Source organism: Carcharhinus amblyrhynchos, chromosome 21, assembly GCF_965287045.1.
Source record: "Carcharhinus amblyrhynchos chromosome 21, sCarAmb.v2.hapA, whole genome shotgun sequence".
Lineage (NCBI taxonomy): Eukaryota > Metazoa > Chordata > Chondrichthyes > Carcharhiniformes > Carcharhinidae > Carcharhinus > Carcharhinus amblyrhynchos.
The window spans coordinates 11,946,113-11,959,229 of record NC_137344.1 but is presented as its reverse complement, the minus strand read 5'-3'; the positions used below and the strand labels follow the sequence as shown (position 1 = coordinate 11,959,229).

The following is a 13,117-nucleotide window of genomic DNA, read 5'->3' as shown; positions in this document are numbered from 1 at the left end:
GCAATGTTAAATTGTCCCTTAATGTTGGGGGAGATTAGTAGAGTAAATATGTGGGGCTTGGGGGATAGGGTATGGGTGGGATTGTCAATGCAAGCTTGATGGGCCGAACAGCCTCCTTCTGTAGGGAGTCTGTGATTCTAAACTGTTCCTTTCACAATATTGAAGAAATGGATTTGGAACTCAGATCCCCCCACCTCCCCCCTTTCCTATAGCAGGAATGATTTGCGAGTCATTCTTGATTTATCAAGGCTGGGCTCAAACTTGTGAAGAATGTGCAGCTCCAGAAAGAAGATTTCAGATAAATGGGTTAAAGTTGGAATGTCCTGCACATTAACATTAACTTCTTTAATGTTGTGGCATTTTAAGAAGGCATGATCATGATTAATAGCACGTCAACACCTCAGCAATTCATTTTTTAAGTTAAACAAATCCAAACTGTTCCAAAGTTCATTAAATGAGGTGTTTCATTGGCATTAGGCGGAGATAAAGACATGAGAAGATTGGAATGAGTGACGATCATTCAGTTTGTGAACTCACTCAGTTATCTCAGAGTTCACATACCATTCCTATTGACTCAGGAACAGCTTCTTCTCTGCTGCCATCAGACCTTTGAATGGACCTACCTGATATTAAGCCAATCTTTCTATTCACCCTAGCTGTAAAACTTTATTCTGCACTCTCTCCTTTTCTTCTCCCCTAAGTACTCTATGAAAGGCATGTTTGTCTGTTTAGCGCACAAGAAACAATACTTTTCACTGTATCCCGATACGTTTGACAATAACAAATCAAATTAGATCAAAACCTTGCTGCACACAGATTGGTTTCCTAGGTTACAGTGACTACAATTCTAAAACAGTTAATTGGCTAAAAGTGCTTTGGGATGTCCTGACATTGTGAAAGTGTTATATAAATGCAAGTGTTTCTTTCTTAAGCATTATGTAGCAAGAAATACTGGAGCTACTGGCCTTTAGCTAAGATCAAGCCCAAGATGGGATGCAAGCAAGGAATGGATTTGGATTTGCTTGATCATAGAAGCTCACATAGAGTCACAGAGGTTTACAGCATGGAAACAGGCCCTTCGACCCAACTTGTCCATGCCACCCTTTTTTTTAGAATCATAGAACCCTACAGTGCAGAAACAGGCCCTTCGGCCCATCGAGTCTGCACTGACTACAATCCCACCCAGGCCCTATCCCCATATCCCTACACATTTACCCACTAATCCCTCTAACCTACACACCCCAGGACACTAAGGGACAATTTTTAGCACGGCCAATCAACCTAACCCGCACATCTTAGGACTGTGGGAGGAAACCGGAGCAGCCGGAGGAAACCCACGCAGACAGGAGGAGAATGTACAAACTCCACACAGACATTGACCTAAGCCGGGAATCGAACCCAGGTCTCTGGAGCTGTGAAGCAGCAGTGCTAACCATTGTGTTACCGTGCCACCCCTAAGTGGCAAGGTAACCCCCTAAGCTAGTCCCAATTGCCTGCATTTGGCTCATATCCTTCTATACCAATCTTACCCATGTAACTGTCTGTAGAGAAAAGCAACGCCAAACAGAGACTTGAACACTTGGACCCTCAGATCAAAAGTCTGATGCTGTACCGACTGAGCTATCCAGAATGGTCCTTCTTTGCATTGGCTTTGTCACTTTAAGAACGGAATAAAAGACAAAGAAAAACTTAAAAAGATGTACTTCCTATTTTCTCCCCTATTCCCCTGAAGGCTAAGGTACCCCAGCATTGCCACGGTGCTAGCACTCTTGCTTGAGTCATCAAATCACGGGTTCAAGTCCTGTTCCAGGATCTGAACAAATGATTTATGTTGTCACTTTGGTGCAGTACTGACAGAGTGCTGCAGTATTGAAGGTATTTTGGAAGCAATGCTAAATTGGGGCCTTGCATCTTTGGGGCAGCTCAAACATTCTCTGGACACTTCAAACATTAATCCATCAAACAACATCACCCAAAAGCAGGGTTACTCATCATTTCCCATTGCTGTTTGTGAGACCTTACATTTGCAAATATTTGCTAACAAATAGCTATTACTGCCCCAGAGACCTGAGTTCACTTCTGGCCTTGGGTAACCGTCTGTGTGGAGTTTGTACATTCTCCCCATGTCGCGTGGGTTTCCTCCGGGTGCTCCAGTTTCCTCCCACAGTCCAAAGATGTGTAGGTTGGGTGGATTGGTCATGCTGAATTATTCCTAAGTGTCCCAAGATGTATAAATTAGGGTGATTAACAGAGTAAATACCTGAGCTTACAGGCATAGAGCCTGGATAAGATGTTCCATAGGACTCAATGGGCCGAATGGCCTCCTTCTGCTCACATAGAGTCACAGAGGTTTACAGCATGGAAACAGGCCCTTCGGCCCAACTTGTCCATGCTACCCCTTAGAATCATAGAATTATAGAACCCTACAATTCAGTGGGGGGGATACTTGAATGTGACAGATGCCCTGTTGCTAATGATTGGAAATATACATCACTTCACCAGAACAATGAAAATCAATAATATATAAACATCCACACTTGAAATGTGCACATTTTCTGTAAGTGTCACTATTATTTCCCGTCACACTTCTGATGATCATCACTTTCATGCTATTATGTAGCCATCTCTTCTAACCCAGCGTACCAACACTACAGGAGATCCGGCAGTATATAAAATAAGTTTGCAATGGAGCCTGTGAAGTGTTAAAAATCCAACAAAGACTGAGGTAGAAGAGTGCAGCTAAATGAAGAGGGAATGTTTGATGTTGGCACAAAATAGAGATCTGCGTTGTTTTGACAGGTACTGCACACCATTCACTGATAACAGAATTCCATTTTAAACACGAGGCTCAGATGAAAGAGAATATAAATTAATGATGCCAAGTTGGTATATACTTTGACAAAATTTATTCTTTCTTTAATGAGTGCATTTCATCCTGGTACCTGAGACCTGACATTCTGCTGTACAATTTCAGTATGTATTTGACTATCAGTCCATTTACAAATGAAGAGAGTTTTTATGACACTCTATACCCAAGGTCCAGGACTACCTGCTGAAGGACGCTCTCAAGCTTGGGGCAGCCGCCGCAAAGGCGCAATGGGAAAAGGCCATCTTTTAAAGCCTTTCAACCAACACAGACTGAGGGACCATAACTGTAAAAAACCCTCGGACTGTGTAACTGTGTGCAACTCTGTAAAAACAGCACACAGTGGGATGTGACTGCACTTCCAGAACTGCTGAGATTTTCCAGCATTTTCTCTTTAGGTTTCGAGTCTGGATGACTCAGAGCCGATTCAGAGCTGGCGAAGGATCTTCCTGACTCCAAGGCCGGAATTTTACCACTCCACCCACCATAGGGATCAGAGCAGGCGAGGGATGGACGATGGAAAGGTCTGTTGACCTAGGGTGGGATTTTACGGGTTTTGGGACGAGCGAGGCTGTAAAATCCTGCCCAAATGTTGGCTCTATTCTATCTCCATCTCTGATAGAGATGCTGTCAGACCTGCTTAGATTTTCCATCATTTTCTGTGAATATCCTGCAACTTTCTCTCTGGAAGGCTGAATTTGGCTTGAAAGGAAGAAGTCAGTGTCCAAGGCTTTTAATGTAAGGAAGGCAAACTTTGAAGTGCTGAACAATGAGTTGGCCAAAGTAAAGTGGACTGAACTGTTAAATGAGCAAAGCCTCAGAGAAATAAGCAGGGAATATCCAATGAGGATTTGTGTACAATACAAAACCACTTCACACTATAAAAAACAAAAGCTCCAGTCATGTAGTTGAGCAAACATGGTATTCGGCTAAAAGAAGATGAATGCAAGACGAAGTGGAAATATTTTCTGAAATGCAAGAGACGAGAATGCTTGGAAATCTGGCTGTTAAAGTACACAAATCACCAGAAGCCAGTGCATAACAACTTACACCTATATTATACCTTTAATGCAATAAAATGTACTAAGACATAACAAAGAGCGTTGGCTGGTATCTCCAAGAAGCTTCAGTGTAAAGGAGGGTGGAAATTATCTTTTAATTGTATAGAGCCTTGGTCAGGCCTCACCTGAATTATTGCATTCAGTTTTGTACTTTAGAAGAATACATTAATCTTGGAAAAACACAATCTTGGAGAAACACAGTCCCACAGGCTGATACTGGTGGTTGAAGAGTTAAAAGAATGAGTTCAGGGCCAGGATTTTATGGCCTGGAGGGGGAATAGATCCTCCAATCTGAATAAAGATTTAAATGATTGCCACATCTGCTGAAGGGGGTGGGGGAGGTCTTGGGGCGGTTTGTGTGTGTAAATTCCTGGCCCAGGTTCCAGAAACAGAGTTTGTACTCCCTTGAGTTTAGAAGATTGAGGAGTGATTTAATTCAGGTGTTTAAAATTGTTCAATAAAATAAATGTTGAGAAGTTGTTTGCTCCAGTGGGGGAATTCGGAACAGTGGTTCTAATTTCTTTTGTTCCAATGTTTCTCCGTCTTTGCATAATATGTAGCCCTGTTGTGGCAATAGCTGCTGTACCTGGCATAACAAAGCAGAAAATACACTCCTGGGATTATTCGCCAATACATGAGGGGCCTGACCCACAGGCAGTGCTTGCAAAAGCTCTGTCATTTGTGCTTGCGTAGTTTGATGGAGCGCTGAGGGACTGACACAAACACCGAGCAACAATACTTCATCTGAAGCCTATGCTGGAGATAGCAAAGCTATATAAAGTGTGTGTGGCAAACATCTTGACAAAAATCAAACAGGGTAACATACCTATTGGGATCCAACGAAATCAATCATAGACTATACCATAAACACTAGTTCCAATATTAAGTTGTAATATTAATTTGCTTTTATCCGCAGTAATTTTCATTTATAATTTTAAGATGGTGGATAAAGTCATCGCCTACTGTAGCGCTAAATTACTTTAAAAGTTTATTTATTAGCCATAAGTAAGGCTTACATTAACACTACAATTAGGTTAATATGAAATTCCCCACATTCCGGCACCTGTTCGGGGCCAATTTACCTAACCAGCACATCTTTCAGACTGTGGGAGGAAACTGGAGCACCCAAAGGAAACCCACACAGACACGGGAAGAACGCGCAGACTCCACACAGACAGTGACCCAAGCCGGGAATTGGACCCAGGTTCCTGGTGCTGTGAAGTAGCAGCGCTAACTGCTGTGCCACAGTGCTGTCCTTTTGGGCTAGTATTCTTTGGATTCTGTGTGGAGTTTGCATGTTCTCCCTGTGACTGCACGGGTTCCCTCCTGGGGCTCCGGTTTCCTCCCAGCGTCTGAAGGTGCATGGGTTAGGTTGATTGGCCATGCTAAATTACCCCATAGTGTCAATGGATTAGCAGGGGATAGGACGTGGGTGGGATTGTAGTCGGTGCAGGCTTGATGGGCTGAATAGCCTCCTTCTGCACTGTAGGGATTCTATGATTTGACGATCCTAAGGAGGTTTCATACTGACAGTGAAGTGAAATCTATTTATTAGTCACAAGTAGGCTCACATTAACACTGCAATGAAGTTACTGTGAAAATCCCCTAGTCGCCACACTCTGGCACCTGTTCGGGTACACGGAGGGAGAATTTAGCATGGCAAATGCACCAAACCATCACGTCTTTGGAGTGTGGAAGGAAACTGGAGCATCTGGAGGAAACCTATGCAGGCAAGGGGAGAATGAGCAAACTCCATACAGACAGTGACCCAAGCCAGGAATCGAACCCTGATACCTGGCGCTGTGAGACAGTGGTGCTAAACACTGTGCAACCATGACACCCCCATTCAGACAATAGTCTGAAAGAGCAGACTGGTATCTAATTGAGTCACTTCCTGCAGTGATTACTTTTCCAAAGGCGTTGTGGTTTTAATTGTTCAGAGTTTTGTTTACGGAAACTCCTGTCCCACTACCAGTTCCACGAGTTTCAGTTGTGACTTCCCTGCAAATCACAGTTTTTCAAACCGGATAAATACCTGTTCATTTGTGTGTGACTTCTGTGCCTAGTGTTGAGATTAGAAGGATCAGAGCTATATGGCGCCATTAATCACACAGTTGTTCGACATCCTTATGTTTGCTAGTGACCTCAGATAACCTCATTTCTCTCAGGTAACCAATTCTACATTTCTTGCTGGTGATCCACAGCTTTAAACATATAAAACAGTGAAATTTGAGCAGCCTGTTCAGAAACAATACTGCCATCCCTGAATGCGGATTACGGACAAAGAGCTAATCTTAGAATTATATACCCTATTGGGAGGGATCCAAACCGGGCTAACCTCAGAAAAGCCTGAAGTCAATCACAGAGAGCCCACCCTTTGGGGAGGCAATGGCCTAGTGGTATTTTCGCTAGACTGTTAATCCAGAAACTCAGCTAATATTCTGTTGACCCGGGTTCGAATCCCACCATGGCAGATGATGGAATTTGAATTCAATTAAAAGAAATCTGAATCATAGAATCCCTACAGTGCAGAAAGAGGCCATTCGGCCCATCAAGTCTGCACCGACCACAATCCCACCCAGGACAAATTCCAGTAATCCCACATATTTACCCTGCTAGTCCCCTGACACTAGGGTCAATTTAGCATGGCCAATCAACCTAACCCACACATATAGAACCGTGGGAGGAAACCAGAGCACCTGGAGGAAACCCACGCAGATACGGGCAGAAGGTGCAAACTCCACACAGACAGAGTCCTGAGGCCAGAATTGAACCCAGATCTCGGCAGCAGGGCTAAACACTGCGCCACCATGCCGCCCTGAAATAAGAATCTACTGATGACCGTGAAACCATTGTCGATTGTCAGAAAAGGCCACCAGGCTCACTAAAGTCCTTTAGGGAAGGAAATCTGCCGTCTTTACCTGGTTTGGCCTGCATGTGACTCCAGAGTCATGGCAATGTGGTTGACTCTCAACTGCCCTCCAAGGACAACTAGAGATGGGCAATAAATGCTGGCCAGCCTGCGAAACCCTGTCCATGAGTGAATAAAAAAAATTACACACACAGCAAGGATTTGAGGTTAAGGTTTTGTCCTTTCAGTGTTTTGAAATGTAATTACTTGGCTTGACTTCCTCCCCATGGCTACAGTCAACAGGTAAAATGTCAGTCTCTCCCACCCCACAGAACAAATTCCAGACTCCCCCTGAGTCACTCTCTTCAATCCTATTAAGCCCTTGGAACTGATTGGCTCTGAGCAAGACACACACCCTGACAATAATTCAAATCTAGTGTGTCACTTAGGCTCCAAGGATCATGATTTGCATATTAAAGGATCCTAGAATCCCGACAATGTAGAATAAGGCCATTCGGCCCATCAAGTCTGTACTGACAACAGTCCCATCCATGCCCTATCCCTTTAACACCTTATATTTACCCCAACAATCTCTCTAACCTATGCATCCTGTGACACTAAGGGGCAATTTAGTAGGCCAATCAGCCTGACCCACACATCTTTGGACGGTGGGAAGAAACTGGAGCATCTGGGGAAACCCTCACAGACACAGGGAGAACATGCAAACTCCACACAGACAGTGACCCAAGCCAGGAATTGAATCATGCCTCTGGAGCTATGAGATGGCAGTGCTAAGCACTGTGCCACCGTGCCACCCCTGAAGAAGGCCTGAAACAGGCAGATGCTTTGCCGCCCATCAGTTGGTCCTTTCCAAAATGGTGGTGGCGAGATTATCGCAGTTAATGGTTCATTAAGGCACCTGACCCCATTTTGAGGTCATCCCGTTAACCATCCCATTAATTAAAGTTTTTAAGTTTATTTATTAGTCACGAGTAGTCTTATATTAACACTGCAATGAAATTACTGTGAAAATCCTCTAGTCACCACACTCCAGCAGCCACACTCTGGCACCTATTCGGGTACACTGAGGGAGAATTTAGCACGGCCAACGTACCTAACCAGCACGTCTTTCGGACTGTGGGAGGAAATCCGCGCAGACACAGGGAGAACATACAAACTCCACACAGACAGTGCCCCAAGCCGGGAATCGAACTCAGGTCCTTGGCACTGTGAGGCAGCAGTGCTAACCTCTGTGCCACTGTGCCACCAATTCCAGGTGAAACAAGTTGCCTCCAACATCTTAAAGCCTCACTCAAGATTGAGCGTATCATTTATGTTGACACTGCAGGGCAGTACTGAAGGTGTGCTGCATTTTCACAGATACATCTTTAAGATGAGATTCTAAGCTGAGACTTTATCTAAAGACCTCGCACAGATAACAGAAAAGATCTCTTGTTTTGGGCCAATATTTCTCCAAGGGGAATATGCTGAGGGGCTGGTAATCGGATAAAGCCTCACAGATTATGTGTTTAATTCTAACTGTATATAACTTAACCTTAATGAATTCTTGCGATGAAAATGTTGAGATGTTTGTAATTTCTGATAATTGAACTGAAGCGCTGCAGATTTTATCTTGATCTCTGAAGAAGATATAAATATCATTGGATTTTACCGTTAGAACAATTTGAAATGTTTTGTAATGTGACTTTCCGATGTTATATGAAGCAAGTATATTTCTGCAAAAAAAACCCCACCTTCTCCAGCACTCTTGTTAGCATTGCTGCCTCACAGCACCGGGGATCCGGGTTCAATTCCAGCCTTGGGTCAGTGTGGAGTCTGCATGTTCTCCCTGTGTCTGCATGGGTTTCCTCCGGGTGCTCTGGTTTCCTCCCACAATCTGAAAGACATGCTGGTTAGGGGCATTGACCATGCTATATTCTCCCTCAGTGTACCCGAACAGGCGAGTGGGGGATTCTCCCAGTAACTTCATTGCAGTGTTAATGTAAGTCTACTTGTGACACAGATAAACTTAAAACTTAAAAAAAAACTTTGTCCCAACTTGTCCATGCTGCCCAGTTTTTACCATTAAGCTAGTCTCAATTGCCCACGTTTGGCCTATATCACTTTATACCAGTTTTACTCATGCAACTGCCTAAATGCAGTGTTAATGCAAGCTTACTTCTGACACTGATAAATGAACTTAAACTTATCTCTTTATGTGGCTCAATATTAAACCTTGTCTGGTAATGTTCCTTGCAATGGAGTTTCTGAACATATTATATATTGTTATTATTCTGAATAAACATTTTAGAACCTATTTAATTGCGAGGGACACATAGAATAGGTCGGAGTCCAATTTGAACTGTTAACCTTTGTCAAGTCTGGAGGCAGGAGCTACAAATAATTTGGTGTAATTTTTCATGTTAAGGTTGCAAGTAACAGATTAACTGGGTGGGTGAGTGGATAGTTTGCCTTGTCTTGACCCAGTGCTTTAACGTCTAGAGTTTACAGGCTCAGATATGCAAGTACAGACTCATTTACCCACTGCGGATTAAACAATCACTCAACAATAGCCGACATTTTCACCACACTGAACCTGCTTCCAAATTGAGATGGAATAAAAAGCAGGCCTGTTCATCCCGAAATGGACATGTTACACAAAAGCACAGCGTCACAGTCACTGTTGTAATGCAGAAAATGCAGCATCCGATTTTCTCACAACGAGGTCCCTACAAAGACGTAGGAGAGACTCGTGCCCCGGGGCACAGCCTCAGGGTAAAAGACCGACCTTTTAAAACCGAGATTTTGAGAAATTTCTTCAGCTAGTGAGTGGAGAATCTGTGGAATTCATTGCCACTGTGGAGACCAGGTCATTGAGTGAATTTAAGACAGAGGGAGAGAGGTTCTTGATTGGTAAGGGGATCAAAGTTATAGGGAAAAGGCAGGAGAGTGGGGTGGAGAAACATATCAGCAATGATTGAATGGTGGAGCAGACCTAATGGGCCGACTGGCCTATGGAACCATAGAATCCTATGGTGCAGAAGGAGGCCATTTGGCCCATCGAGTCTGCATCGACCACAATCCTACCCAGACTCTATCCCCATAACCCCCTGTATTTACTCTGGCTAGTTCCTCTCATACTAAGGGGCAATTTAGTGTGGCCAATCTACCTAACCCACACAGATTTGGACTGTGGGAGGAAACTCACGCAAGACATGGGAGAACATGCAGACTCTACACAGACAATCACCTGAGGCTGGAATTAAACCCGGGTCACCAGAGCTGTGAGCAGAAGTGCTAACCCCCACTGTGCCATCGTGCTGCCCAGTTCTGCCCCTATATCTTATGGCCAAACAGCAATGTGTAATGGGGCCGGTAATGCATATTAGGTGTCTGTTGAGGGATGAATATTGCCAGGATACCAGAGAGAAGCTGACAGCTCTCTGTCAATATCACACCATGGGGTCATTAACGTCACCTGAGAGAGGCGACAGGGCCTCAGTTTAATATCCATCTGAAAGATAGCGCTATCCCTTCACAGCATTGTAAAGTATATAATGAGCAAACAAACTAATACGTTGATGAGAATTCCTGAAGTTTATGGCAATCTGACACAAGAGACAAATTGCACCCAAATCAATAGCTTGTGCAGCCTTGAAATAACTGTGATATAATTTGATAAAAATCTAATATGTTCACATGACATTCCTCTTTCTGCTATTTACACATGGCAATTAATATGTTTGCTTTGAGTAAGGATCTCCAGAAGCAAACAGACTAATGTTACATGGGTGCAGTGAGCATCCACCCACCGATACTAATTCCCAGGCTGACTTTTCATGAATGGCACAAACTCCCAAGATTGAGAAATGGCAGTGCCATATAGTGACATTTCTAACGTAGCGCCAAGGGCTCAGCCTCCACTGGTGGGCAAGCGTCTCAACCCTGGAACTACAGGTCTATTTGGCTGATGTTCGGATTATGACCCCCTGGTGTGTAACCCCCACTGTGGGGAAGTGGTTGTGGAGGGGGTGGGGGGGTGAAGTTGCCTGGAGCACTGGTGCCCACTGGCCTGCCAATGGGAGCTCACCTCCTGGCAGCTTGTTGGCAGTTAACCTCTGACAATAGGCTTTTAATGAGCTCAGTTGTCTCTTGGCTACCTGCCAGGTGTGGTCGACTAGCTGATCCAAATCCATTTCCCAGCTCCTGGGAAAAATTGCTCGGAGGCAAAAGAGCCAGCCAGGGAACCAGCACCTGAATCACTATTTTGCCCACTTTGCATCTGCCCATGCCCCCATTATTTTACCCACCTTTGTGTCTGCCCACCCCCCACTATCTTACCCACCTTTGTGTCTGCCCACCCCCCACTATCTTACCCACCTTTGTGTCTGCCCGTGCCCCCACTGCCTTACCCACCTTTGTGTCTGCCTATGCCTCCACTATCTTACCCACCTTTGTGTCTGCCCACCCCCCACTGCTTTACCCACCTTTGTGTCTGCCCATGACCCCGCTATCTTACCCACCTTTGCATCTGCCCACCCCCCACTATCTTACCCACCTTTGTGTCTGCCCATGACCCCGCTATCTTACCCACCTTTGCATCTGCCCACCCCCCACTATCTTACCCACCTTTGCATCTGCCCACCCCCCACTATCTTACCCACCTTTGCATCTGCCCACCCCCCACTATCTTACCCACCTTTGTGTCTGCCCACCCCCCACTAGTTTACCCACCTTTTTGTCTGCCCACCCCCCACTTTTTTACTGACCCTTGTGCCTGCCCCACCCATCCCCCAGCCTGCCCCAAACAGGATCGAAAAATCATGCATAATATTTTATTATCCCTGTTGTTTTTGATCTGGGTTATTTATAACAAAGTCCAGGGGGTTAATCTTCAATCCCTGGAGACTCTCAGCTGTTAGGGCTTTGGCAGTCCTGTTAGGGAAAACCCTCGGGTACTAGTTGGCGGCTGGCACAGTAGTTAGCACTGCTGCCAGGGACCCGAGTTTGATTCCCAGCTTGGGTCACTGTCTGTATGGAGTCTGCACATTGCCCGCGTGGGTTTCCCCCCACAGTCCAAAGATGTCAGGTTAGGTTGATTGGCCATGGAAAATTGCCCCTTAGTCTCAAGATAAATACTAGCAGGGTAAATACTTGAGGTTGAGGGATAGGGCCTGGGTGGGATAGGGATCAGTGCAGCCTTGATGGGCCAAATGGCGTCCTTTTGCGCTGTTGGGATTCTATGGTTCGTCCTCTCAGTTCTGTTCATCGGGCCAATTTGGCTGGAAGGGAAGAGAACTGGGGAGAGAAGAGTGCACGCGACTAATCTCATTGGCAGCAGAAAGTGCAACATATTTATAACACATTTATAAAAAATACTCTGCAAGGTTCTATTCAGTTTCTGCTGAGTTCCCCACTCACGTGGGCACCCACAAAAGACAAAAACAGAAGGAAGGAACAGACGGTTAGTTCACAGGGCCTGGTGTTGGTCCACAAAACCATGGCAACGGTTATGTTGATTGAAAAGCACCTCGTGAATAAACACAATTGTTCCTAGGTGAGGAACCTGGTTACGTTTCTGTAACAAAGGTGAGCTGACCAGCGGCTGGGCTTTGCAAACTCAACAATTCTGGCAGCAATCTGTTAAAGTCAAAGTGCTGCCTTTCATTCTAAAAACCCTTTTATAAAGTACGGCCCAGACAGTGAAATGACACCAAACAATGACCCAGAACGAATGCCCCCATTTAATAGGTGCACAACAAGCAAAGGAGCTATAACAGACAAAGAAACTTCAATGTTTCCTCTTCTTTAAGTAAAGTAAATAGTGGTTATTGTGCACCTGAACAGGCAGGGCCCTCGGCTGATGGACTTATCAGTTATGATGTAGAGATGCCGGTGTTGGATTGGGGTAAACACAGTAAGAAGTCTCACAACACCAGGTTAAAGTCCAACAGGTTTATTTGGCAGTAAACGCCACTAGCTTTCAGAGCGTTCGCTGCTCCTTTGTCAGGCGAGTGGGAGATCTTTTCACAAACAGGGCATATGAAGGCACAAACTCAATTTACAGAATAATGATTGAAATGCGAGTCTCATTAATGTGAGTGACATTAGCTGGGTGCAGAGAAAGATCAACTTAATGCGATGTACGTCCATTCAAAAGTCTGACAGCAGCAGGAAAGGAGCTGATCTTGAGTTGGTTGGTAGGTGACCTCAGACTTTTGTATCTTTTCCCGACAGAAGAAGGTGGAAGGGAGAATGTCCGGGGTGCGTGAGGTCCTTAATTATGCTGACTGCTTTGCTGAGGCAGCGGGAAGTGTGGACAGAGTCAATAGATGAGAG

At 44.9% G+C, this 13,117-nt stretch overlaps 1 long non-coding RNA gene across 1 annotated transcript in view; it reads right to left on the bottom strand.

The window, feature by feature from the left end:
• Positions 1 to 2,987: 2,987 nt before the first annotated feature.
• The window catches only part of LOC145356647 (uncharacterized), a 43,942-nt gene continuing 33,812 nt past the window's right edge, over positions 2,988 to 13,117 (bottom strand). The window contains exons 2-3 of the long non-coding RNA XR_013889178.1: positions 6,849 to 6,957; positions 2,988 to 4,513 (exon numbers count right to left, since the gene is read on the bottom strand). This is a non-coding gene — a long non-coding RNA (uncharacterized LOC145356647). The remainder of the gene's footprint in view (positions 4,514 to 6,848; positions 6,958 to 13,117) is intronic.